Genomic DNA, 26141 nt, shown 5'->3' with positions numbered 1-26141 from the left:
GGCCAGAGTACGAGTCTAAGACCTTAGCTATTAGGCCAGAGTAAGAGTTAAGACCTTAACCAGTAGGCCAGAGTAAGAGTTAAGACCTTAACCATTAGGCCAGAGTACGAGTCTAAGACCTTAGTTATTAGGCCAGAGTAAGAGTTAAGACCTTAACCATTAGGCTAGAGTAAGAGTTAAGACCTTAACCAGTAGGCCAGAGTAAGAGTTAAGACCTTAACCATTAGGCCAGAGTACGAGCCTAAGACCTTAGCTATTAGGCCAGAGTAAGAGTTAAGACCTTAGCTATTAGGCCAGAGTAAGAGTTAAGACCTTAACTCTTCCCCTGGCCTAATAGCTAAGGTCTTAACTCTTACTCTGGCCTAATAGCTAAGGTCTTAACTCTTACTCTGGCCTAATGGTTAAGGTCTTAACTCTTACTCTGGCCTAATAGCTAAGACCTTAACCTGTAGGCCAGAGTACGAGTCTAAGACCTTAGCTATTAAGCCAGAGTAAGAGTTAAGACCTTAATCAGTAGGCCATAGTAAGAGTTAAGACCTTAACCATCAGGCCAGAGTACGAGTCTAAGACCTTAGCTATTAGGCCAGAGTAAGAGTTAAGACCTTAACCAGTAGGCCAGAGTAAGAGTTAAGACCTTAACCATTAGGCCAGAGTAAGAGTTAAGACCTTAACCATTAGGCCAGAGTGAGAGTTAAGACCTTAACCTTTAGGCCAGAGTACGAGTCTAAGACCTTAGCTATTAGGCCAGAGTAAGAGTTAAGACCTTAACCAGTAGGCCAGAGTAAGAGTTAAGACCTTAACCATTAGGCCAGAGTAACAGTTAAGACCTTAACCAGTAGGCCAGAGTACGAGTCTAAGACCTTATCTATTAGGCCAAAGTAAGAGTTAGGACCTTAGCTATTAGGCCAGAGTAAGAGTTAAGACCTTAACCAGTAGGCCAGAGTATGAGTCTAATACCTTAGCTATTAGGCCAGAGTAAGAGTTAAGACCTTAGCTATAAGGCCAGAGTAAGAATAAAGACCTTAACCATTAGGCCAGAGTACGAGTCCAAGACCTTAGCTAATAGGCCAGAGTAAGAGTTAAGACCTTAACCAGTAGGCCAGAGTAAGAGTTAAGACCTTAACCATTAGGCCAGAGTAAGAGTTAAGACCTTAACCAGTAGGCCAGTGTAGGAGAGTGGAATCTGACTAATGGTTGCCCCCAACTTTTTGCCTGGTATTTAAGTGGTTTTTGACTAGTCTGGCTGGGATCCTGCTATCCAGGACCCCAGCCTATCTGCTTTCTCCCTAAAACTGTTGTGAGTACTCTAGGTACAAACATAATTGGATGCTGGGCATGCCCTTCCAGTCCCTTGTAGATGGTACCCTAGGTACCCAGGGCATGGGTCCCCCAGTAGGCCTACCAGGGCTGCAGCACTTATTGTGCCACCCTGGGACAGCCACCCAAACTGACACCACCAGGCCACTACTGTAGCCTGGGTAAGGTGGTGCTAGCACCCCTTACAGGGACGTAGGTACCCTATGTCCCATACCATTACAACACATATACTCTCATAGGTCACCCCTATGGCAGGCCCTGGTAATCCTACAGGGCTGGGTGCTGAGGTATGTGTGAGGGGGGACCCCTACATGAGTAGGACCTCTCTGCAACCTTCGTAACACCGTTACTGGGTTGTTTGTAGTGTAGCCATACCATATACTCTACCGCATTATAAGTTATTGCGTCATCGCTGTAACTTGGGACTGGCTACACAGAACCATATCGTGTTTGGTGTCAAACATGAAGGAATCATACCCCCAGTCCAGCCATGGGCATGGGGGCACGATTCCCCCTTGCTAGGAGGGTGATATGGGAAAAGCGGTATATTTTAGACACCAATTTAAAAGTGCACATGTACCACAAAATGGCTACTGTTCGCCACCTACACGACTCTGGCTGGCTGTTGCTGGGGAAAACCCCAGCCTCGCCATCTGGACAATAGGGCTCCTGTGGCAGGGAGGTGCCAGCACCTCCCCAGACAGGATATGTGGATTGGAACAGGGTGGGTGCACCAAAAGTCCATTCAGAGTTGCACGTAGGCAGCTGCAGAGCCCCAATTCTGCATACACCGCCTGGAACCGGTTCAGGGGCATCCTGCCCCTCGCCCAGGCGGGAAACACACAAAGGGGAGTGGGTGTAGCCACCCTTTCCCGCCTCTACTCTGATTGGTAGGCTCTATTTTGGACCATCCCCTAATCTTGGGGATATATGGGAATAACTTTGCCCTAGAGCCTTAGATTCGTACAGGACTTCACAGAACTGACCTTCGACGAGCTGCTGCCCAGCTGACTGAAGAAATCTCCCTTGGGATAAAGGAGTTATCCCCCTGCTTGGCAGGCACCTAAAAGACTACAAGATACCCGGTTGGAACTTCGTTGCTCTCACGACCTTCGACGCCTTCCAGCAACCTCGAGGTGGGTCTCCAGTGCATCCCAGCGTCCTGTGAGTGTGCCCAGCAAGTCTGAGCACCCTGGACCACGTGGGTGTCGAGATCCCCGCATACCCCGAGACACCGGCCACCTCTTGTCCAGCACACGACCCCGACCAGTGGGGAAGTTGTGCTTTGGCCCATTCTTGAGCCAACCTTCAAGCAGCATTTGTGCCGACTCTCAGCTCCCTGGCCCGCTCCGGTGGCCCGTGGGAGCACTTTTACGCACTCCATTTTGCTGCCTTCCGCGGTCCCTTGTCTCTCGACTTGTGGGCCCTGACGGAGGACAATCTTCCTTTCTAAGAGTTGCCCTGGTTGCTCCAGGCCTGCTCTACGCTCCCTGCAAAGGAGAGCACCCTCAGACCTCGTGGGTCTGCACCAGCAGCTGCTTTGTTCATCTTGCGTGGGTTGCGGTTGCCAATGCTTAGTGGATCCAATCGGGACACTAACACCGCAGCGACCCTCAGCCGATGTGAGACAGTCGCCCTCCAGAAGCTGGCCTTCCTTGAAGCCTCCCGGAGCCCGTGACTGCAGAGCCCAGCTGTACCTTCCACACCTGAAGCACCCGACATCCACGAGCTCCTTCCTGTGAGCTCCCTGGTCACTGGGCTGTGACCCAGACTCTGTCCCCTCTGCTTTCAGGTTCATCTTTGTCTTTTCTTCAACTTTAATCTTCACGACTTCAGCGACACTTCCAGCTAGCAGCAGTTTGGACTCCTTTTCCATAGAAAATCAGCCCGCGACCCGACACCAGAATCGACCTATGCACCCGGCTTCCCTGGGGCAGGTAACAGTGGTACTTCGGTACTTCCGTGGTGGTGGGCTCTCCAAAGCCTTAAGTCTCAAGCCTTAACTTTGTACTGTTGTTAGAAGTGTCCTTAAACCTTAATTATTCAACCGCGACATTCTCCATAGGCTAACATTGCGATCCCGACAGCAGCTTCTCGCACTGCACACGCCTCCCGTGGGTCCCCTTCCTCTTAACTGTGGGTGGATTCTTAAGGGGCCAGCGATCCTGAATGCCCTAGGCATTGCCTGTAGAATTGTCGTGGTTCTTATACCACTATTTTAGTATATGGTTTGGTCCCCCCCTGGGGCCCATTGATTTCTGTGCTATTTATTGTGTTTAGAAATGCTTGTTTGAAACGTAACTTTGCCACTAGCCACATAAAGTGACTGTGGGATTCTGTCTAGAATAAATACATATATTTTATATATATACCTGTGTGGGCTACTCTTTCATTTGGTTATTCAAGAGGTTATTATGGTAAAACAATAAGCTTAACACTCCTTCAAGACTTAGCCTGAAGGCTGCTCTCCACAGCTACCACTAGGATAGCTTTCTTTAAAGGTTGTCTTAAACCTATCATCAATACGAGTCGAATTGGACTGGTGCAAGGTGTCCCTATAACTAGGAACAGCATATGCCAGGCCAACTTCTCACATTGGTGTGCAGCGGTGGGATTCAAGCTTGCCATTGTTTTACCAGATAACAAATTGAATTTCTAAAGTGAAAGCCACAAGGTACCAAAGGTACATATAAATTCAAGCTAGAATACAATAAGTTCTACTGAACTTGGAGTTGTGTGTAGAGGGTTTAGCACACCTTGACTACAACTCAAGAGAGGGTTCAGTAGGCCACACTTAGTGTAGGTAGATACATCACTACACTAAACATGTCTTCAGGTGGCACTAAGGCTATGGAAGGACCCCAGAGGGTCCCAGTAGATAAGTATGATAATTTCACCTTTGCAGAGCTCAGGGAAATGTGCACCCTTAGGGGACTGAAGACAGAAAGAGGTGCCAACACAAAACGTCTCAAGGAGATCCTGCTCATAGCAGACTTTATGGAGTCCATAGGATCCAGAGGGACGGACAGAGTGGGTGGGCACCCCTCAGAAGAGGACACTCCCAGAGTGGAATCTGAAGAGGAACAGGAAGAGGATGAAAATCCTGACCTGGAAGACACAAACCACTCACAGCATGGAGGTGATGGCCCAAGAGGCACTCCCTCCACCCTTAAAAGGGGAGTGGTGGGTCCAAGAAGGAACAGATCCCCCTCAGTGGGATCCAACCATTCTAAGGGATCCAAAGGGTCCTCTGCCTCTTCTCAGAGAAGAGAAACCTCTCATGAGAGGAAATGCAGACTGATCAAATTTGAGCAGGCTAAGCTTGAGCTTAAAAGAGAACAGTTAGCATTAGACAGGGAAACCCTGGAGCTTCAGAAAGCTTCAAGAAAGTGGGGTCTAGAGATCCCTGGTGGCAGTAATGAAACCCCTAGAGTTAGAGAGAGAGTCCCTGACAATAGGAACCTCCACAAGATTGTGCCCCCCTATCAGAATGGGGATGATATCCACAAATGGATATCTGCTCTTGAAAGGGCCTGTAGAGTACAGAGGGTCCCTGTAGAGCAGTGGGCAGCAATCCTGTGGCTCTCCTTTTCAGATAAAGGGAGAGACAAGCTCCTCTCTGTAAGAGAAGAGGATGCTGATGATTATTATATCCTGAAAGCTGCTTTAATAGATGGGTTTGGCTTAACCACTGATCAATACAGACTTAAGTTCAGAGACACCCAGAAAGCACAGAATCAGGATTGGGTAGACTTTGTGGATTGTGCAACCAAGGCACTGGAAGGTTGGTTAAATGGCAGTAAAGTTAATGATTATCAAGGATTGTATAATCTCATTATGAGGGAGCAGATTCTTAATAATTGTCAGAACCAACTTTTACACCAGCACCTGGTGGACTCTGATCTGACCTCTCCCCAAGAATTGGGAAAGAAGGCAGACAAATGGGTCAGAACCAGGATCAGGCCTAAGAACCAAGTTGGTGACCAGAAGAAGGATTCCACTAAGCCCAAAGAGAAAGGTGGGGATGATAAACAAGAAAAGTCCTCTGAAGGGCCCCAACAAACCAGTGCTGGGGGTGGGTCCCAAAATACTTCCTCTAATACCAAGAAACCATATTGCCATGTGTGTAAGAAACCTGGCCACTGGAAAACTGACTCCAGCTGTCCTAAGAATGGCAATAAAGAAAGTGTTCCTCCAAAACCAGCTCCAACACCTCCTGTTACTACTAGTAGTAATCCCCCAGGTGGTGGGAGTGCACCCAAAAACTTAGTTGGGTTCTCTTTGGGGACACCAGTGGACTCTGGCCTAGCCAGGTCCCCTACATTAGCAACTATGGTCTGTGATGGTGGCATGGGGTTTGCCAACTTTACCATGAGCCCCAGTATTCTGGGCAGGTACAGACAAGAACCAATAATCAATGGTCAGAAGGCTGTGGCCTATAAGGACACAGGGGCCAGTGTCACCATGGTGACCAAGAGGCTAGTGCCCCTAGATCAGCTTTTACCTGGGTTTAGCTATCAGGTGACCAACATTGATGGAGTCAGGAAAGATCATCCCATGGCAGTGATAAATCTCAGCTGGGGAGGAGTCACTGGCCCCAAGAGGGTGGCAGTGTCCCCAAACTTGCCTGTAGATTGTTTACTGGGGAATGATCTAGAAATCTCAGCCTGGGCTGAGGTTGACCACAAGGCCCATTTGAAAATGGTAGGAGTTCCTGAGAGAGTGGATGAGACCCTGAGGGCCTCACCTCCACCCCAGGAGGAAATAGAAAGAGTGAAGCCTGAAACTATGGATCACTCTACACAAACAGAGAGCATAGGGGAGGAAGAGCAGTCTTCTCCCCACCAGACTACAGGTAAAGGTCCAGTTTCTGAGGGAACTGACCCTGCCCCTTGTGAAGTAACTGCCCCAGAAGTGGACAGGCTTGGCCTGCCCACCTCTCTGATGGCAGGGGATCCTTCCAAGGTGGTACCCAGTCTGGAGCAGGTATCCTGCCCCTCTCTACCCTGCCTCAGTCAGCCCAGGGCTGCAGAGGTCAGGGAGGTCAGTGGACCCTTATTGGGCCCCTGCCCAGAGGAACCCCCTCATCAACAGATTAGGGACACCCAGCAGAGTAGTTTCAGCCAGGTGAATATTCCTCTACAAACTGAGGGATCCCCCTTACCCCTAGGTATAGGCACCCCTCAAATGGATGTTGTTGAGCACAGGGAAACCTGGGGCCTAGCTGCCCCAAACCTTCCAGTGCCCTCCACTATTCCAGCCAAAGGGATCCAACCCCCAGCTGTAGGCAGCCAGAGGTTGACCCTTAGGGCCAGATATGACACCGTCCTGGGCAGAAAGGCTTCCATAGTGGCCAGTGATCTGAGGAGGTTGAGACCAACCCAAGTAGGGTCTCACTTCCAGACTCAGACACCCCACCAGCCCACCTCTGACCCAAAAACCAATACAGGTAATTTCCCTAGACTTTGGAGAAACTCTAGAACCCCTTGGGGTAGGATTTCCCAAGTGGACCATGACACAGGGAGCAACCATGTTAGTACAGGTTCTTCCTTATATGGCCACTCAGGAAATAAAGGCTTATCTGGACAAGGTTAGCCTTATCTCCTTTCGTTTGGGGGGGGTTATGTAGGAGAGTGGAATCTGACTAATGGTTGCCCCCAACTTTTTGCCTGGTATTTAAGTGGTTTTTGACTAGTCTGGCTGGGATCCTGCTATCCAGGACCCCAGCCTATCTGCTTTCTCCCTAAAACTGTTGTGAGTACTCTAGGTACAAACATAATTGGATGCTGGGCATGCCCTTCCAGTCCCTTGTAGATGGTACCCTAGGTACCCAGGGCATGGGTCCCCCAGTAGGCCTACCAGGGCTGCAGCACTTATTGTGCCACCCTGGGACAGCCACCCAAACTGACACCACCAGGCCACTACTGTAGCCTGGATAAGGTGGTGCTAGCACCCCTTACAGGGACGTAGGTACCCTATGTCCCATACCATTACAACACATATACTCTCATAGGTCACCCCTATGGCAGGCCCTGGTAATCCTACAGGGCTGGGTGCTGAGGTATGTGTGAGGGGGGACCCCTACATGAGTAGGACCTCTCTGCAACCTTCGTAACACCGTTACTGGGTTGTTTGTAGTGTAGCCATACCATATACTCTACCGCATTATAAGTTATTGCGTCATCGCTGTAACTTGGGACTGGCTACACAGAACCATATCGTGTTTGGTGTCAAACATGAAGGAATCATACCCCCAGTCCAGCCATGGGCATGGGGGCACGATTCCCCCTTGCTAGGAGGGTGATATGGGAAAAGTGGTATATTTTAGACACCAATTTAAAAGTGCACATGTACCACAAAATGGCTACTGTTCGCCACCTACACGACTCTGGCTGGCTGTTGCTGGGGAAAACCCCAGCCTCGCCATCTGGACAATAGGGCTCCTGTGGCAGGGAGGTGCCAGCACCTCCCCAGACAGGATATGTGGATTGGAACAGGGTGGGTGCACCAAAAGTCCATTCAGAGTTGCACGTAGGCAGCTGCAGAGCCCCAATTCTGCATACACCGCCTGGAACCGGTTCAGGGGCATCCTGCCCCTCGCCCAGGCGGGAAACACACAAAGGGGAGTGGGTGTAGCCACCCTTTCCCGCCTCTACTCTGATTGGTAGGCTCTATTTTGGACCATCCCCTAATCTTGGGGATATATGGGAATAACTTTGCCCTAGAGCCTTAGATTCGTACAGGACTTCACAGAACTGACCTTCGACGAGCTGCTGCCCAGCTGACTGAAGAAATCTCCCTTGGGATAAAGGAGTTATCCCCCTGCTTGGCAGGCACCTAAAAGACTACAAGATACCCGGTTGGAACTTCGTTGCTCTCACGACCTTCGACGCCTTCCAGCAACCTCGAGGTGGGTCTCCAGTGCATCCCAGCATCCTGTGAGTGTGCCCAGCAAGTCTGAGCACCCTGGACCACGTGGGTGTCGAGATCCCCGCATACCCTGAGACACCGGCCACCTCTTGTCCAGCACACAACCAGTGGGGAAGTTGTGCTTTGGCCCATTCTTGAGCCAACCTTCAAGCAGCATTTGTGCCGACTCTCAGCTCCCTGGCCCGCTCCGGTGGCCCGTGGGAGCACTTTTACGCACTCCATTTTGCTGCCTTCCGCGGTCCCTTGTCTCTCGACTTGTGGGCCCTGACGGAGGACAATCTTCCTTTCTAAGAGTTCCCCTGGTTGCTCCAGGCCTGCTCTACGCTCCCTGCAAAGGAGAGCACCCTCAGACCTCGTGGGTCTGCACCAGCAGCTGCTTTGTTCATCTTGCGTGGGTTGCGGTTGCCAATGCTTAGTGGATCCAATCGGGACACTAACACCGCAGCGACCCTCAGCCGACGTGGGACAGTCGCCCTCCAGAAGCTGGCCTTCCTTGAAGCCTCCCGGAGCCCGTGACTGCAGAGCCCAGCTGTACCTTCCACACCTGAAGCACCCGACATCCACGAGCTCCTTCCTGTGAGCTCCCTGGTCACTGGGCTGTGACCCAGACTCTGTCCCCTCTGCTTTCAGGTTCATCTTTGTCTTTTCTTCAACTTTAATCTTCACGACTTCAGCGACACTTCCAGCTAGCAGCAGTTTGGACTCCTTTTCCATAGAAAATCAGCCCGCGACCCGACACCAGAATCGACCTATGCACCCGGCTTCCCTGGGGCAGGTAACAGTGGTACTTCGGTACTTCCGTGGTGGTGGGCTCTCCAAAGCCTTAAGTCTCAAGCCTTAACTTTGTACTGTTGTTAGAAGTGTCCTTAAACCTTAATTATTCAACCGCGACATTCTCCATAGGCTAACATTGCGATCCCGACAGCAGCTTCTCGCACTGCACACGCCTCCCGTGGGTCCCCTTCCTCTTAACTGTGGGTGGATTCTTAAGGGGCCAGCGATCCTGAATGCCCTAGGCATTGCCTGTAGAATTGTCGTGGTTCTTATACCACTATTTTAGTATATGGTTTGGTCCCCCCCTGGGGCCCATTGATTTCTGTGCTATTTATTGTGTTTAGAAATGCTTGTTTGAAACGTAACTTTGCCACTAGCCACATAAAGTGACTGTGGGATTCTGTCTAGAATAAATACATATATTTTATATATATACCTGTGTGGGCTACTCTTTCATTTGGTTATTCAAGAGGTTATTATGGTAAAACAATAAGCTTAACACTCCTTCAAGACTTAGCCTGAAGGCTGCTCTCCACAGCTACCACTAGGATAGCTTTCTTTAAAGGTTGTCTTAAACCTATCATCAATACGAGTCGAATTGGACTGGTGCAAGGTGTCCCTATAACTAGGAACAGCATATGCCAGGCCAACTTCTCACAGCCAGAGTAAGAGTTAAGACCTTAACCATTAGGCCAGAGTATGAGTCTAAGACCTTAGCTATTAGGCCAGAGTAAGAGTTAAGACCTTAGCTATAAGGCCAGAGTAAGAATAAAGACCTTAACCATTAGGCCAGAGTACGAGTCCAAGACCTTAGCTATTAGGCCAGAGTAAGAGTTAAGACCGTAGCTATTAGGCCAGAGTAAGAGTTAAGACCTTAACCAGTAGGCCAGAGTAAGAGTTAAGACCTTAACCAGTAGGCCAGAGTAAGAGTTAAGACCTTAACCAGTAGGCCAGAGTAAGAGTTAAGACCTTAGCTATTAGGCCAGAGTAAGAGTTAAGACCTTAACCATTAGGCCAGAGTACGACTCTAAGACCTTAGCTATTCGGCCTGAGTATGAGTCTAAGACCTTAGCTATTAGGCCAGAGTAAGAGTTAAGACCTTAACCAGTAGGCCAGAGTAAGAGTTAAGACCTTAATCATTAGGCCAGAGTACAAGTCTAAGACCTTAGCTATTAGGCCAGAGTAAGAGTTAAGACCTTAACCAGTAGGCCAGAGTAAGAGTTAAGACCTTAGCTATTAGGCCAGAGTAAGAGTTAAGACCTTAACCATTAGGCCAGAGTACGACTCTAAGACCTTAGCTATTAGGCCAGAGTAAGAGTTAGGACCTTAACCAGTAGGCCAGAGTATGAGTCTAAGACCTTAGCTATTAGGCCAGAGTAAGAGTTAAGACCTTAGCTATAAGGCCAGAGTAAGAATAAAGACTTTAACCATTAGGCCAGAGTACGAGTCCAAGACCTTAGCTATTAGGCCAGAGTAAGAGTTAAGACCATATCCAGTAGGCCAGAGTAAGAGTTAAGACCTTAACCAGTAGGCCAGAGTAAGAGTTAAGACCTTAGCTATTAGGCCAGAGTAAGAGTTAAGACCTTAACCATTAGGCCAGAGTACGAGTCTAAGACCTTAGATATTAGGCAACAGTAAGAGTTAAGACCTTAACCTGTAGGCCAGAGTACAAGTCTAAGACCTTAGCTATTAGGCTAGAGTAAGATTTAAGACCTTAACCAGTAGCCATAGTAAGAGTTAAGACCTTAACCAGTAGGCCAGAGTAAGAGTTAAGACCTTAGCTATTAGGCCAGAGTAAGAGTTAAGACCTTAACCAGTAGGCCAGAGTACGAGTCTAAGACCTTAGCTATTAGGCCAGAGTAAGAGTTAAGACCTTAACCAGTAGTCCAGAGTAAGAGTTAAGACCTTAACCAGTAGGCCAGAGTAAGAGTTAAGACAATAGCTATTAGGCCAGAGTAAGAGTTAAGACCCTAGCTATTAGGTCAGAGTAAGTGTTAAGACCTTAACCAGTAGGCCAGAGAAAGAGTTAAAACCTTAACCAGTAGGCCAGAGTAAGAGTCTAAGACCTTAGCTATTAGGCCAGAGAAAGAGTTAAGACCTTAACCTGTAGGCCATAGTACGAGCCTAAGACCTTAGCTATTAGGACAGAGTAAGAGTTAAGACCTTAACCAGTAGGCCAGTGTAAGAGGTAAGACCTTAACCTGTAGGCCAGAGTACGAGTCTAAGACCTTAGTTGTTAGGCCAGAGTAAGAGTTAAGACCTTAACCAGTAGGCCAGTGTATGAGTTAAGACCTTAACCAGAATGCCAGAGTACGAGTCTAAGACCTTAGCTATTAGGCCAGAGTAAGAGTTAAGACCTTAACCAGTAGGCCAGAGTAAGAGTTAAGCCCTTAACCTGTAGGCCATAGTACGAGTCTAAGACCTTAACTATTAGGCCAGAGTAAGAGTTAAGACCTTAGCTATTAGGCCAGAGTAAGAGTTAAGACCTTAACCAGTAGGCCAGAGTAAGAGGTAAGACCTTAACCTGTAGGCCAGAGTACGAGTCTAAGACCTTAGCTAATAGGCCAGAGTAAGAGTTAAGACCTTAACCAGTAGGCCAGAGTATGAGTTAAGACCTTAACCATTAGGCCAGAGTACGAGTCTAAGACCTTAGCTATTAGGCCAGAGTAAGAGTTAAGACCTTAACCACTAGGCCAGAGTAAGAGTTAAGACCTTAACCATTAGGCCAGAGTACGAGTCTAAGACCTTAGCTATTAGGCCAGAGTATGAGTTAAGACCTTAGCTTTTAGGCCAGAGTAAGAGTTAAGACCTTAACCATTAGGCCAGAGTATGAGTCTAAGACCTTAGCTATTAGGCCAGAGTAAGAGTTAAGACCTTAGCTATAAGGCCAGAGTAAGAATAAAGACCTTAACCATTAGGCCAGAGTACGAGTCCAAGACCTTAGCTATTAGGCCAGAGTAAGAGTTAAGACCTTAGCTATTAGGCCAGAGTAAGAGTTAAGACCTTAACCAGTAGACCAGAGTGAGAGTTAAGACCTTAACCAGTAGGCTAGAGTGAGAGTTAAGACCTTAACCTTTAGGCCAGAGTACGAGTCTAAGACCTTAGCTATTAAGCCAGAGTAAGAGTTAAGACCTTAACCAGCAAGCCAGAGTAAGAGTTAAGACCTTAACCCTTAGGCCAGAGTACGAGTCTAAGACCTTAGCTATTAGGCCAGAGTAAGAGTTAAGACCTTAACCAGTAGGCCAGAGTAAGAGTTAAGACCTTAGCTATTAGGCCAGAGTAAGAGTTAAGACCTTAACCATCAGGCCAGAGTACGAGTCTAAGACCTTAGATATTAGGCTACAGTAAGAGTTAAGACCTTAACCTGTAGGCCAGAGTACAAGTCTAAGACCTTAGCTATTAGGCTAGAGTAAGAGTTAAGACCTTAACCAGTAGGCCAGAGTAAGAGTTAAGACCTTAACCAGTAGGCCAGAGTAAGAGTTAAGACCTTAACCATTAGGCCAGAGTACGACTCTAAGACCTTAGCTATTCGGCCTGAGTATGAGTCTAAGACCTTAGCTATTAGGCCAGAGTAAGAGTTAAGACCTTAACCAGTAGGCCAGAGTACGTGTCTAAGACCTTACCTCTTATGCCAGAGTAAGAGTTAAGACCTTAACCAGTAGGCCAGAGTACGAGTCTAAGACCTTAGCTATTAGGCCAGAGTAAGAGTTAGGACCTTAGCTATTAGGCCAGAGTAAGAGTTAAGACCTTAACCAGTAGGCCAGAGTAAGAGTTAAGACCTTAGCTATTAGGCCAGAGTAAGAGTTAAGACCTTAACCAGTAGGCCAGAGTAAGAGTTAAGACCTTAACCAGTAGGCCAGAGTACGAGTCTAAGACCTTAGCTATTAGGCCAGAGTAAAAGTTAAGACCTTAACCATTAGGGGAGAGTACGAGTCTAAGACCTTAGCTATTAGGCCAGAGTAAGAGTTAGGACCTTAGCTATTAGGCCAGAGTAAGAGTTAAGACCTTAACCAGTAGGCCAGAGTATGAGTCTAAGACCTTAGCTATTAGGCCAGAGTAAGAGTTAAGACCTTAGCTATAAGGCCAGAGTAAGAATAAAGACCTTGACCATTAGGCCAGAGTATGAGTCCAAGACCTTAGCTATTAGGCCAGAGTAAGAGTTAAGACCATATCCAGTAGGCCAGAGTAAGAGTTAAGACCTTAACCATTAGGCCAGAGTAAGAGTTAAGACCTTAACCAGTAGGCCAGAGTAAGAGTTAAGACCTTAAACATTAGGCCAGAGTAAGAGTTAAGACCTTAACCATTAGGTCAGAGTACGAGTTTAAGACCTTAGCTATTAGGCCAGAGTAAGAGTTAAGACCTTAGCTATTAGGCCAGAGTAAGAGTTAAGACCTTAACCAGTAGGCCAGAGTACGAGTCTAAGACTGTCAAGAATTCCTGTCATGCGAGGGGAGGAAAACGGTAACCAGCGTAAACGGACTACATCTCCCAGGAGGCTTAGCGGTTGAGAGGTTATGTAAACAGGAGAGCTGTTACATAACTCTAGGAAAACACGCCCTTATGTAAACAGGAGAGCTGTTACATAACTCAAGGGAAAACACGCCCTTATGTAAACAGGAGAGCTGTTACATAACTCAAGGAAAACACGCCCTATAAAGGGAGGAACCGGGAGGTACAACGCTGTCGGATATTGTGTTTACACCGACGTACCTGCTTCGTGAAGAGCAGTGTTCCGGAGTGGTGCTCCAGTAAGGCAAGAACGGAGGTAGGTCGAGTCGTTACTCCCTGGGCCGTGTCTTGCCCCATCGTCACCTGTGAAGGACCCGGAAGCTCTACCGGTCAACCATTGAGCTTCGCTTTTTGACTCGGCTGAGTCAAAGCGCAGTGGCGCTTTTGCTGGTTGGAGTCGTAACTCCCAGCCCAACCAGAGATACAGGGACTGCCAGCTGTAACGCACACCAGGAGGTGTTTGCCGCGTTACAGACTCGGAAGTCCACAGGATCGATCGAGCGGCTGCTCTCGGTTCAGTCTTCTTGCTTTTGATTGGGGTATCAGTGACGCATCACCAGGAGGTGACTCCGCGTCCCAGTGCAGTCTGAGGAAGAGGTTGAGCGGCTGCTCCCTTCAGGTAGAGACCCCGGCTGGGTGTTTCCCTGACTCCTCGATTCTCCCCAACACTCTTCGTGCCCCTCACAGCCTACCGATTGGCATTGTCGGCCATTTCATTTCTGCCCTCTGTTGGCATATGCCGGGATCGGCGTATATGCAGAGGACGGTTAGGACCATCCGTGCTGTGGGCTGGTAACGTACTTAGCCTGGAGGATTCCAGTGACTATAACTTTTGTTGATTCGTTGTATTGTTTTTGCCTTCATTAAAATAACTAACCCTTCACAAGTGGTTGCGTCCTCATTATCGTGTCTGTTAAACGATCCTGAGACGTTCAGGGCGTTACAAAGACCTTAGCTATTAGGCCAGAGTACGAGTTAAGACCTTAACCTGTAGGACATAGTACGAGTCTAAGACATTAGCTATTAGGCCAGAGTAAGAGTTAAGACCTTAACCAGTAGGCCAGAGTAAGAGTTAAGACCTTAACCATTAGGCCAGAGTAAGAGTTAAGACCTTAACCAGTAGGTCAGAGTAAGAGTTAAGACCTTAACCAGTAGGCCAGAGTACGAGTCTAAGACCTTAGCTATTAGGCCAGATAAGAGTTAAGACCTTAGCTATTAGGCCAGAGTAAGAGTTAAGACCTTAACCAGTAGGCCAGAATAAGAGTTAAGACCTTAACCTTTAGGCCAGAGTACGAGTCTAAGACCTTAGCTGTTAAGCCAGAGTAAGAGTTAAGACCTTAACCAGTAGGCCAGAGTAAGAGTTAAGACCTTAGCTATTAGGCCAGAGTAAGAGTTAAGACCTTAACCATTCGGCCAGAGTACAAGTCTAAGACCTTAGATATTAGGCAACAGTAAGAGTTAAGACCTTAACCTGTAGGCCAGAGTACAAGTCTAAGACCTTAGCTATTAGGCTAGAGTAAGAGTTAAGACCTTAACCAGTAGGCCAGAGAAAGAGTTAAGACCTTAACCAGTAGGCCAGAGTACGAGTCTAAGACCTTAGCTATTAGGCCAGAGTAAGAGTTAAGACCTTAACCAGTAGGCCAGAGTAAGAGTTAAGACCTTAACCATTAGGCCAGAGTACGAGTCTAAGACCTTAGTTATTAGGCCAGAGTAAGAGTTAAGACCTTAACCATTAGGCTAGAGTAAGAGTTAAGACCTTAACCAGTAGGCCAGAGTAAGAGTTAAGACCTTAACCATTAGGCCAGAGTACGAGCCTAAGACCTTAGCTATTAGGCCAGAGTAAGAGTTAAGACCTTAGCTATTAGGCCAGAGTAAGAGTTAAGACCTTAACTCTTCCCCTGGCCTAATAGCTAAGGTCTTAACTCTTACTCTGGCCTAATAGCTAAGGTCTTAACTCTTACTCTGGCCTAATGGTTAAGGTCTTAACTCTTACTCTGGCCTAATAGCTAAGACCTTAACCTGTAGGCCAGAGTACGAGTCTAAGACCTTAGCTATTAAGCCAGAGTAAGAGTTAAGACCTTAATCAGTAGGCCATAGTAAGAGTTAAGACCTTAACCATCAGGCCAGAGTACGAGTCTAAGACATTAGCTATTAGGCCAGAGTAAGAGTTAAGACCTTAACCAGTAGGCCAGAGTAAGAGTTAAGACCTTAACCATTAGGCCAGAGTAAGAGTTAAGACCTTAACCAGTAGGCCAGAGTGAGAGTTAAGACCTTAACCTTTAGGCCAGAGTACGAGTCTAAGACCTTAGCTATTAGGCCAGAGTAAGAGTTAAGACCTTAACCAGTAGGCCAGAGTAAGAGTTAAGACCTTAACCATTAGGCCAGAGTAACAGTTAAGACCTTAACCAGTAGGCCAGAGTACGAGTCTAAGACCTTATCTATTAGGCCAAAGTAAGAGTTAGGACCTTAGCTATTAGGCCATAGTAAGAGTTAAGACCTTAACCAGTAGGCCAGAGTAGGGAGTCTAATACCTTAGCTATTAGGCCAGAGTAAGAGTTAAGACCTTAGCTATAAGGCCAGAGTAAGAATAAAGACCTTAACCATTAGGCCAGAGTACGAGTCCAAGACCTTAGCTAATAGGCCAGAGTAAGAGTTAAGACCTTAACCAGTAGGCCAGAGTAAGAGTTAAGACCTTAACCATTAGGCCAGAGTAAGAGTGAAGACCTTAACCAGTAGGCCAGAGTAAGAGTTAAGACCTTAACCATTAGGCCAGAGTATGAGTCTAAGACCTTAGCTATTAGGCCAGAGTAAGAGTTAAGACCTTAGCTATAAGGCCAGAGTAAGAATAAAGACCTTAACCATTAGGCCAGAGTACGAGTCCAAGACCTTAGCTATTAGGCCAGAGTAAGAGTTAAGACCGTAGCTATTAGGCCAGAGTAAGAGTTAAGACCTTAACCAGTAGGCCAGAGTAAGAGTTAAGACCTTAACCAGTAGGCCAGAGTGAGAGTTAAGACCTTAACCTTTAGGCCAGAGTACGAGTCTAAGACCTTAGCTATTAAGCCAGAGTAAGAGTTAAGACCTTAACCAGTAGGCCAGAGTAAGAGTTAAGACCTTAACCATTAGGCCAGAGTACGAGTCTAAGACCTTAGCTATTAGGCCAGAGTAAGAGTTAAGACCTTAACCAGTAGGCCAGAGTAAGAGTTAAGACCTTAGCTATTAGGCCAGAGTAAGAGTTAAGACCTTAACCATTAGGCCAGAGTACGACTCTAAGACCTTAGCTATTCGGCCTGAGTATGAGTCTAAGACCTTAGCTATTAGGCCAGAGTAAGAGTTAAGACCTTAACCAGTAGGCCAGAGTAAGAGTTAAGACCTTAATCATTAGGCCAGAGTACAAGTCTAAGACCTTAGCTATTAGGCCAGAGTAAGAGTTAAGACCTTAACCAGTAGGCCAGAGTAAGAGTTAAGACCTTAGCTATTAGGCCAGAGTAAGAGTTAAGACCTTAACCATTAGGCCAGAGTACGACTCTAAGACCTTAGCTATTAGGCCAGAGTAAGAGTTAGGACCTTAGCTATTAGGCCAGAGTAAGAGTTAAGACCTTAACCAGTAGGCCAGAGTATGAGTCTAAGACCTTAGCTATTAGGCCAGAGTAAGAGTTAAGACCTTAGCTATAAGGCCAGAGTAAGAATAAAGACTTTAACCATTAGGCCAGAGTACGAGTCCAAGACCTTAGCTATTAGGCCAGAGTAAGAGTTAAGACCATATCCAGTAGGCCAGAGTAAGAGTTAAGACCTTAACCAGTAGGCCAGAGTAAGAGTTAAGACCTTAGCTATTAGGCCAGAGTAAGAGTTAAGACCTTAACCATTAGGCCAGAGTACGAGTCTAAGACCTTAGATATTAGGCAACAGTAAGAGTTAAGACCTTAACCTGTAGGCCAGAGTACAAGTCTAAGACCTTAGCTATTAGGCTAGAGTAAGATTTAAGACCTTAACCAGTAGCCATAGTAAGAGTTAAGACCTTAACCAGTAGGCCAGAGTAAGAGTTAAGACCTTAGCTATTAGGCCAGAGTAAGAGTTAAGACCTTAACCAGTAGGCCAGAGTACGAGTCTAAGACCTTAGCTATTAGGCCAGAGTAAGAGTTAAGACCTTAACCAGTAGTCCAGAGTAAGAGTTAAGACCTTAACCAGTAGGCCAGAGTAAGAGTTAAGACAATAGCTATTAGGCCAGAGTAAGAGTTAAGACCCTACCTATTAGGTCAGAGTAAGTGTTAAGACCTTAACCAGTAGGCCAGAGAAAGAGTTAAAACCTTAACCAGTAGGCCAGAGTAAGAGTCTAAGACCTTAGCTATTAGGCCAGAGAAAGAGTTAAGACCTTAACCTGTAGGCCATAGTACGAGCCTAAGACCTTAGCTATTAGGACAGAGTAAGAGTTAAGACCTTAACCAGTAGGCCAGTGTAAGAGGTAAGACCTTAACCTGTAGGCCAGAGTACGAGTCTAAGACCTTAGTTGTTAGGCCAGAGTAAGAGTTAAGACCTTAACCAGTAGGCCAGTGTATGAGTTAAGACCTTAACCAGAATGCCAGAGTACGAGTCTAAGACCTTAGCTATTAGGCCAGAGTAAGAGTTAAGACCTTAACCAGTAGGCCAGAGTAAGAGTTAAGCCCTTAACCTGTAGGCCATAGTACGAGTCTAAGACCTTAACTATTAGGCCAGAGTAAGAGTTAAGACCTTAGCTATTAGGCCAGAGTAAGAGTTAAGACCTTAACCAGTAGGCCAGAGTAAGAGGTAAGACCTTAACCTGTAGGCCAGAGTACGAGTCTAAGACCTTAGCTAATAGGCCAGAGTAAGAGTTAAGACCTTAACCAGTAGGCCAGAGTATGAGTTAAGACCTTAACCATTAGGCCAGAGTACGAGTCTAAGACCTTAGCTATTAGGCCAGAGTAAGAGTTAAGACCTTAACCACTAGGCCAGAGTAAGAGTTAAGACCTTAACCATTAGGCCAGAGTACGAGTCTAAGACCTTAGCTATTAGGCCAGAGTATGAGTTAAGACCTCAGCTTTTAGGCCAGAGTAAGAGTTAAGACCTTAACCTATAGGCCATAGTACGAGTCTAAGACCTTAGCTATTAGGCCAGAGTAAGAGTTAAGACCTTAACCAGTAAGCCAGAGAAAGAGTTAAGACCTTAACCAGTAGGCCAGAGTAAGAGTTAAGACCTTAACCTATAGGCCATAGTATGAGTCTAAGACCTTAGCTATTAGGCCAGAGTAAGAGTTAAGACCTTAGCTATTAGGCCAGAGTAAGAGTTATGACCTTAATCAGTAGGCCGGAGTAAGAGTTAAGACCTTAACCAGTAGGCCAGAGTGAGAGTTAAGACCTTAACCTGTAGGCCAGAGTACGAGTCTAAGACCTAAGCTATTAGGCCAGAGTAAGAGTTAAGACCTTAACCAGTAGGCCAGAGTAAGAGTTAAGACCTTAATCTGTAGGCCAGAGTACGAGTCTAAGACCTTAGCTATTAAGCCAGAGTAAGAGTTAAGACCTTAACCAGTAGGCCAGAGTAAGAGTTAAGACCTTAACCATTAGGCCAGAGTACGAGTCTAAGACCTTAGCTATTAGGCCAGAGTAAGAGTTAAGACCTTAACCAGTAGGCCAGAGTAAGAGTTAAGACCTTAATCTGTAGGCCAGAGTACGGCTCTAAGACCTTAGCTAAGGGCCAGAGTAAGAGTTAAGACCTTAGCTATTAGGCCAGAGTAAGACTTAAGACCTTATCCATTAGGCCAGAGTAAGAGTTAAGACCTTAACTAGTAGGCCAGAGTACGAGTCTAAGACCTTAGCTATTAGGCCAGAGTACGAGTTAAGACCTTAACCTGTAGGACATAGTACGAGTCTAAGACCTTAGCTATTAGGCCAGAGTAAGAGTTAAGACCTTAACCAGTAGGCCAGAGTAAGAGTTAAGACCTTAACCAGTAGGCCAGAGTATGAGTCTAAGACCTTAGCTATTAGGCCAGAGTAAGAGTTAAGACCTTAGCTATTAGGCCAGAGTAAGAGTTAAGACCTTAACCAGTAGGCCAGAATAAGAGTTAAGACCTTAACCTTTAGGCCAGAGTACGAGTCTAAGACCTTAGCTGTTAAGCCAGAGTAAGAGTTAAGACCTTAACCCGTAGGCCAGAGTAAGAGTTAAGACTTTAGCTATTAGGCCAGAGTAAGAGTTAAGACCTTAACCATTAGGCCAGAGTACGAGTCTAAGACCTTAGATATTAGGCAACAGTAAGAGTTAAGACCTTAACCTGTAGGCCAGAGTACAAGTCTAAGACCTTAGCTATTAGGCTAGAGTAAGAGTTAAGACCTTAACCAGTAGGCCAGAGAAAGAGTTAAGACCTTAACCAGTAGGCCAGAGTACGAGTCTAAGACCTTAGCTATTAGGCCAGAGTAAGAGTTAAGACCTTAACCAGTAGGCCAGAGTAAGAGTTAAGACCTTAACCATTAGGCCAGAGTACGAGTCTAAGACCTTAGTTATTAGGCCAGAGTAAGAGTTAAGACCTTAACCATAAGGCTAGAGTAAGAGTTAAGACCTCAACCAGTAGGCCAGAGTAAGAGTTAAGACCTTAACCATTAGGCCAGAGTACGAGCCTAAGACCTTAGCTATTAGGCCAGAGTAAGAGTTAAGACCTAAGCTATTAGGCCAGAGTAAGAGTTAAGACCTTAACTCTTCCCCTGGCCTAATAGCTAAGGTCTTAACTCTTACTCTGGCCTAATAGCTAAGGTCTTAACTCTTACTCTGGCCTAATGGTTAAGGTCTTAACTCTTACTCTGGCCTAATAGCTAAGACCTTAACCTGTAGGCCAGAGTACGAGTCTAAGACCTTAGCTATTAAGCCAGAGTAAGAGTTAAGACCTTAATCAGTAGGCCATAGTAAGAGTTAAGACCTTAACCATTAGGCCAGAGTAAGAGTTAAGACCTTAACCAGTAGGCCAGAGTGAGAGTTAAGACCTTAACCTTTAGGCCAGAGTACGAGTCTAAGACCTTAGCTATTAGGCCAGAGTAAGAGTTAAGACCTTAACCAGTAGGCCAGAGTAAGAGTTAAGACCTTAACCATTAGGCCAGAGTAACAGTTAAGACCTTAACCAGTAGGTCAGAGTACGAGTCTAAGACCTTAGCTATTAGGCCAAAGTAAGAGTTAGGACCTTAGCTATTAGGCCAGAGTAAGAGTTAAGACCTTAACCAGTAGGCCAGAGTATGAGTCTAAGACCTTAGCTATTAGGCCAGAGTAAGAGTTAAGACCTTAGCTATAAGGCCAGAGTAAGAATAAAGACCTTAACCATTAGGCCAGAGTACGAGTCCAAGACCTTAGCTATTAGGCCAGAGAAAGAGTTAAGACCTTAACCAGTAGGCCAGAGTAAGAGTTAAGACCTTAACCATTAGGCCAGAGTAAGAGTTAAGACCTTAACCAGTAGGCCAGAGTAAGAGTTAAGACCTTAACCATTAGGCCAGAGTATGAGTCTAAGACCTTAGCTATTAGGCCAGAGTAAGAGTAAAGACCTTAGCTATAAGGCCAGAGTAAGAATAAAGACCTTAACCATTAGGCCAGAGTACGAGTCCAAGACCTTAGCTATTAGGCCAGAGTAAGAGTTAAGACCGTAGCTATTAGGCCAGAGTAAGAGTTAAGACCTTAACCAGTAGGCCAGAGTAAGAGTTAAGACCTTAACCAGTAGGCCAGAGTGAGAGTTAAGACCTTAACCTTTAGGCCAGAGTACGAGTCTAAGACCTTAGCTATTAAGCCAGAGTAAGAGTTAAGACCTTAACCAGTAGGCCAGAGTAAGAGTTAAGACCTTAACCATTAGGCCAGAGTACGAGTCTAAGAACTTAGCTATTAGGCCAGAGTAAGAGTTAAGACCTTAACCAGTAGGCCAGAGTAAGAGTTAAGACCTTAGCTATTAGGCCAGAGTAAGAGTTAAGACCTTAACCATTAGGCCAGAGTACGACTCTAAGACCTTAGCTATTCGGCCTGAGTATGAGTCTAAGACCTTAGCTATTAGGCCAGAGTAAGAGTTAAGACCTTAACCAGTAGGCCAGAGTAAGAGTTAAGACCTTAATCATTAGGCCAGAGTACGAGTCTAAGACCTTAGCTATTAGGCCAGAGTAAGAGTTAAGACCTTAACCAGTAGGCCAGAATAAGAGTTAAGACCTTAGCTATTAGGCCAGAGTAAGAGTTAAGACCTTAACCATTAGGCCAGAGTACGACTCTAAGACCTTAGCTATTAGGCCAGAGTAAGAGTTAGGACCTTAGCTATTAGGCCAGAGTAAGAGTTAAGACCTTAACCAGTAGGCCAGAGTATGAGTCTAAGACCTTAGCTATTAGGCCAGAGTAAGAGTTAAGACCTTAGCTATAAGGCCAGAGTAAGAATAAAGACCTTAACCATTAGGCCAGAGTACGAGTCCAAGACCTTAGCTATTAGGCCAGAGTAAGAGTTAAGACCATATCCAGTAGGCCAGAGTAAGAGTTAAGACCTTAACCAGTAGGCCAGAGTAAGAGTTAAGACCTTAGCTATTAGGCCAGAGTAAGAGTTAAGACCTTAACCATTAGGCCAGAGTACGAGTCTAAGACCTTAGATATTAGGCAACAGTAAGAGTTAAGACCTTAACCTGTAGGCCAGAGTACAAGTCTAAGACCTTAGCTATTAGGCTAGAGTAAGATTTAAGACCTTAACAAGTAGCCAGAGTAAGAGTTAAGACCTTAACCTGCAGGCCATAGTACGAGTCTAAGTAGCTACTAGGCCAGAGTAAGAGTTAAGACCTTAACCAGTAGGCCAGAGTAAGAGATAAGACCTTAGCTATTAGGCCAGAGTAAGAGTTAAGACCTTAACCAGTAGGCCAGAGTACGAGTCTAAGACCTTAGCTATTAGGCCAGAGTAAGAGTTAAGACCTTAACCAGTAGTCCAGAGTAAGAGTTAAGACCTTAACCAGTAGGCCAGAGTAAGAGTTAAGACCATAGCTATTAGGCCAGAGTAAGAGTTAAGACCCTAGCTATTAGGTCAGAGTAAGTGTTAAGACCTTAACCAGTAGGCCAGAGAAAGAGTTAAGACCTTAACCAGTAGGCCAGAGTAAGAGTCTAAGACCTTAGCTATTAGGCCAGAGAAAGAGTTAAGACCTTAACCTGTAGGCCATAGTACGAGCCTAAGACCTTAGCTATTAGGACAGAGTAAGAGTTAAGACCTTAACCAGTAGGCCAGAGTAAGAGGTAAGACCTTAACCTGTAGGCCAGAGTACGAGTCTAAGACCTTAGCTGTTAGGCCAGAGTAAGAGTTAAGACCTTAACCAGTAGGCCAGAGTATGAGTTAAGACCTTAACCAGAATGCCAGAGTACGAGTCTAAGACCTTAGCTATTAGGCCAGAGTAAGAGTTAAGACCTTAACCAGTAGGCCAGAGTAAGAGTTAAGACCTTAACCTGTAGGCCATAGTACGAGTCTAAGACCTTAACTATTAGGCCAGAGGAAGAGTTAAGACCTTAGCTATTAGGCCAGAGTAAGAGTTAAGACCTTAACCAGTAGGCCAGAGTAAGAGGTAAGACCTTAACCTGTAGGCCAGAATACGAGTCTAAGACCTTAGCTAATAGGCCAGAGTAAGAGTTAAGACCTTAACCAGTAGGCCAGAGTATGAGTTAAGACCTTAACCATTAGGCCAGAGTACGAGTCTAAGACCTTAGCTATTAGGCCAGAGTAAGAGTTAAGACCTTAACCACTAGGCCAGAGTAAGAGTTAAGACCTTAACCATTAGGCCAGAGTACGAGTCTAAGACCTTAGCTATTAGGCCAGAGTAAGAGTTAAGACCTTAGCTTTTAGGCCAGAGTAAGAGTTAAGACCTTAACCTATAGGCCATAGTACGAGTCTCAGACCTTAGCTATTAGGCCAGAGTAAGAGTTAAGACCTTAACCAGTAAGCCAGAGAAAGAGTTAAGACCTTAACCAGTAGGCCAGAGTAAGAGTTAAGACCTTAACCTATAGGCCATAATATGAGTCTAAGACCTTAGCTATTAGGCCAGAGTAAGAGTTAAGACCTTAGCTTTTAGGCCAGAGTAAGAGTTAAGACCTTAACCAGTAGGCCAGAGTAAGAGTTAAGACCTTAACCAGTAGGCCAGAGTGAGAGTTAAGACCTTAACCTGTAGGCCAGAGTACGAGTCTAAGACCTTAGCTATTAGGCCAGAGAAAGAGTTAAGACCTTAACCAGTAGGCCAGAGTAAGAGTTAAGACCTTAACCATTAGGCCAGAGTAAGAGTTAAGACCTTAACCAGTAGGCCAGAGTAAGTGTTAAGACCTTAACCATTAGGCCAGAGTATGAGTCTAAGACCTTAGCTATTAGGCCAGAGTAAGAGTAAAGACCTTAGCTATAAGGCCAGAGTAAGAATAAAGACCTTAACCATTAGGCCAGAGTACGAGTCCAAGACCTTAGCTATTAGGCCAGAGTAAGAGTTAAGACCGTAGCTATTAGGCCAGAGTAAGAGTTAAGACCTTAACCAGTAGGCCAGAGTAAGAGTTAAGACCTTAATCTGTAGGCCAGAGTACGAGTCTAAGACCTTAGCTATTAAGCCAGAGTAAGAGTTAAGACCTTAACCAGTATGCCAGAGTAAGAGTTAAGACCTTAACCATTAGGCCAGAGTACGAGTCTAAGACCTTAGCTATTAGGCCAGAGTAAGAGTTAAGACCTTAACCAGTAGGCCAGAGTAAGAGTTAAGACCTTAATCTGTAGGCCAGAGTACGGCTCTAAGACCTTAGCTAAGGGCCAGAGTAAGAGTTAAGACCTTAACTAGTAGGCCAGAGTAAGAGTTAAGACCTTAACCAGTAGTCCAGAGTAAGAGTTAAGACCTTAACCAGTAGGCCAGAGTAAGAGTTAAGACCATAGCTATTAGGCCAGAGTAAGAGTTAAGACCGTAGCTATTAGGCCAGAGTAAGAGTTAAGACCTTAACCAGTAGGCCAGAGTAAGAGTTAAGACCTTAATCTGTAGGCCAGAGTACGAGTCTAAGACCTTAGCTATTAAGCCAGAGTAAGAGTTAAGACCTTAACCAGTATGCCAGAGTAAGAGTTAAGACCTTAACCATTAGGCCAGAGTACGAGTCTAAGACCTTAGCTATTAGGCCAGAGTAAGAGTTAAGACCTTAACCAGTAGGCCAGAGTAAGAGTTAAGACCTTAATCTGTAGGCCAGAGTACGGCTCTAAGACCTTAGCTAAGGGCCAGAGTAAGAGTTAAGACCTTAACTAGTAGGCCAGAGTAAGAGTTAAGACCTTAACCAGTAGTCCAGAGTAAGAGTTAAGACCTTAACCAGTAGGCCAGAGTAAGAGTTAAGACCATAGCTATTAGGCCAGAATAAGAGTTAAGACCCTAGCTATTAGGCCAGAGTAAGAGTTAAGACCTTAACCAGTAGGCCAGAGTAAGAGTTAAGACCTTAACCAGTAGGCCAGAGTGAGAGTTAAGACCTTAGCTATTAGTCAGAGTAAGAGTTAAGACCTTAACCAGTAGGCCTGAGTACGAGTCTAAGACCTTAGCTATTAGGACAGAGTAAGAGTTAAGACCTTAACCAGTAGGCCAGAGTAAGAGGTAAGACCTTAACCTGTAGGCCAGAGTAAGAGTCTAAGACCTTAGCTATTAGGCCAGAGTAAGAGTTAAGTCCTTAACCAGTAGGCCAGAGTATGAGTTAAGACCTTAACCAGAAGGCCAGAGTACGAGTCTAAGACCTTAGCTATTAGGCCAGAGTAAGAGTTAAGACCTTAACCAGTAGGCCAGAGTAAGAGTTAAGACCTTAACCTGTAGGCCATAGTACGAGTCTAAGACCTTAACTTTTAGGCCAGAGTAAGAGTAAAGACCTTAGCTGTTAGGCCACAGTAAGAGTTAAGACCTTAACCAGTAGGCCAGAATAAGAGTTAAGACATTAACCATTAGGCCAGAGTATGAGTCTAAGACCTTAGCTATTAGGCCAGAGTAAGAGTTAAGACCTTAACCACTAGGCCAGAGTAAGAGTTAAGACCTTAACCATTAGGCCAGAGTATGAGTCTAAGACCTTAGCTATTAGGCCAGAGTAAGAGTTAAGACCTTAGCTATTAGGCCAGAGTAAGAGTTAGGACTTTAACCATTAAGCCAGAGTATGAGTCTAAGACCTTAGCTATTAGGCCAGAGTAAGAGTTAAGACCTTAACCATTAGACCTTAGTTATTAGGCCAGAGTAAGAGTTAAGACCTTCGCTATTAGGCCAGAGTAAGAGTTAAGACCTTAACCTGTAGGCCAGAGTACGAGTCTAAGACCTTAGCTATTAAGCCAGAGTAAGAGTTAAGACCTTAACCAGTAGGCCAGAGTAAGAGTTAAGACCTTAACCATTAGGCCAGAGTACGAGTCTTAAACCTTAGCTATTAGGCCAGAGTAAGAGTTAAGACCTTAACCAGTAGGCCAGAGTAAGAGTTAAGACCTTAGCTATTAGGCCAGAGTAAGAGTTAAGACCTTAACCATTAGGCCAGAGTACGAGTTAAGACCTTAACCTGTAGGCCAGAGTACGGGTCTAAGACCTTAGCTATTAGGCCAGAGAAAGAGTTAAGACCTTAGCTATTAGGCCAGAGTAAGAGTTAAGACCTTAACC

Source organism: Triturus cristatus, chromosome 4_1 (assembly GCF_964204655.1).
Source record: "Triturus cristatus chromosome 4_1, aTriCri1.1, whole genome shotgun sequence".
In the NCBI taxonomy this organism is placed as follows: domain Eukaryota; kingdom Metazoa; phylum Chordata; class Amphibia; order Caudata; family Salamandridae; genus Triturus; species Triturus cristatus.
This window is presented reverse-complemented; position numbering follows the sequence as displayed.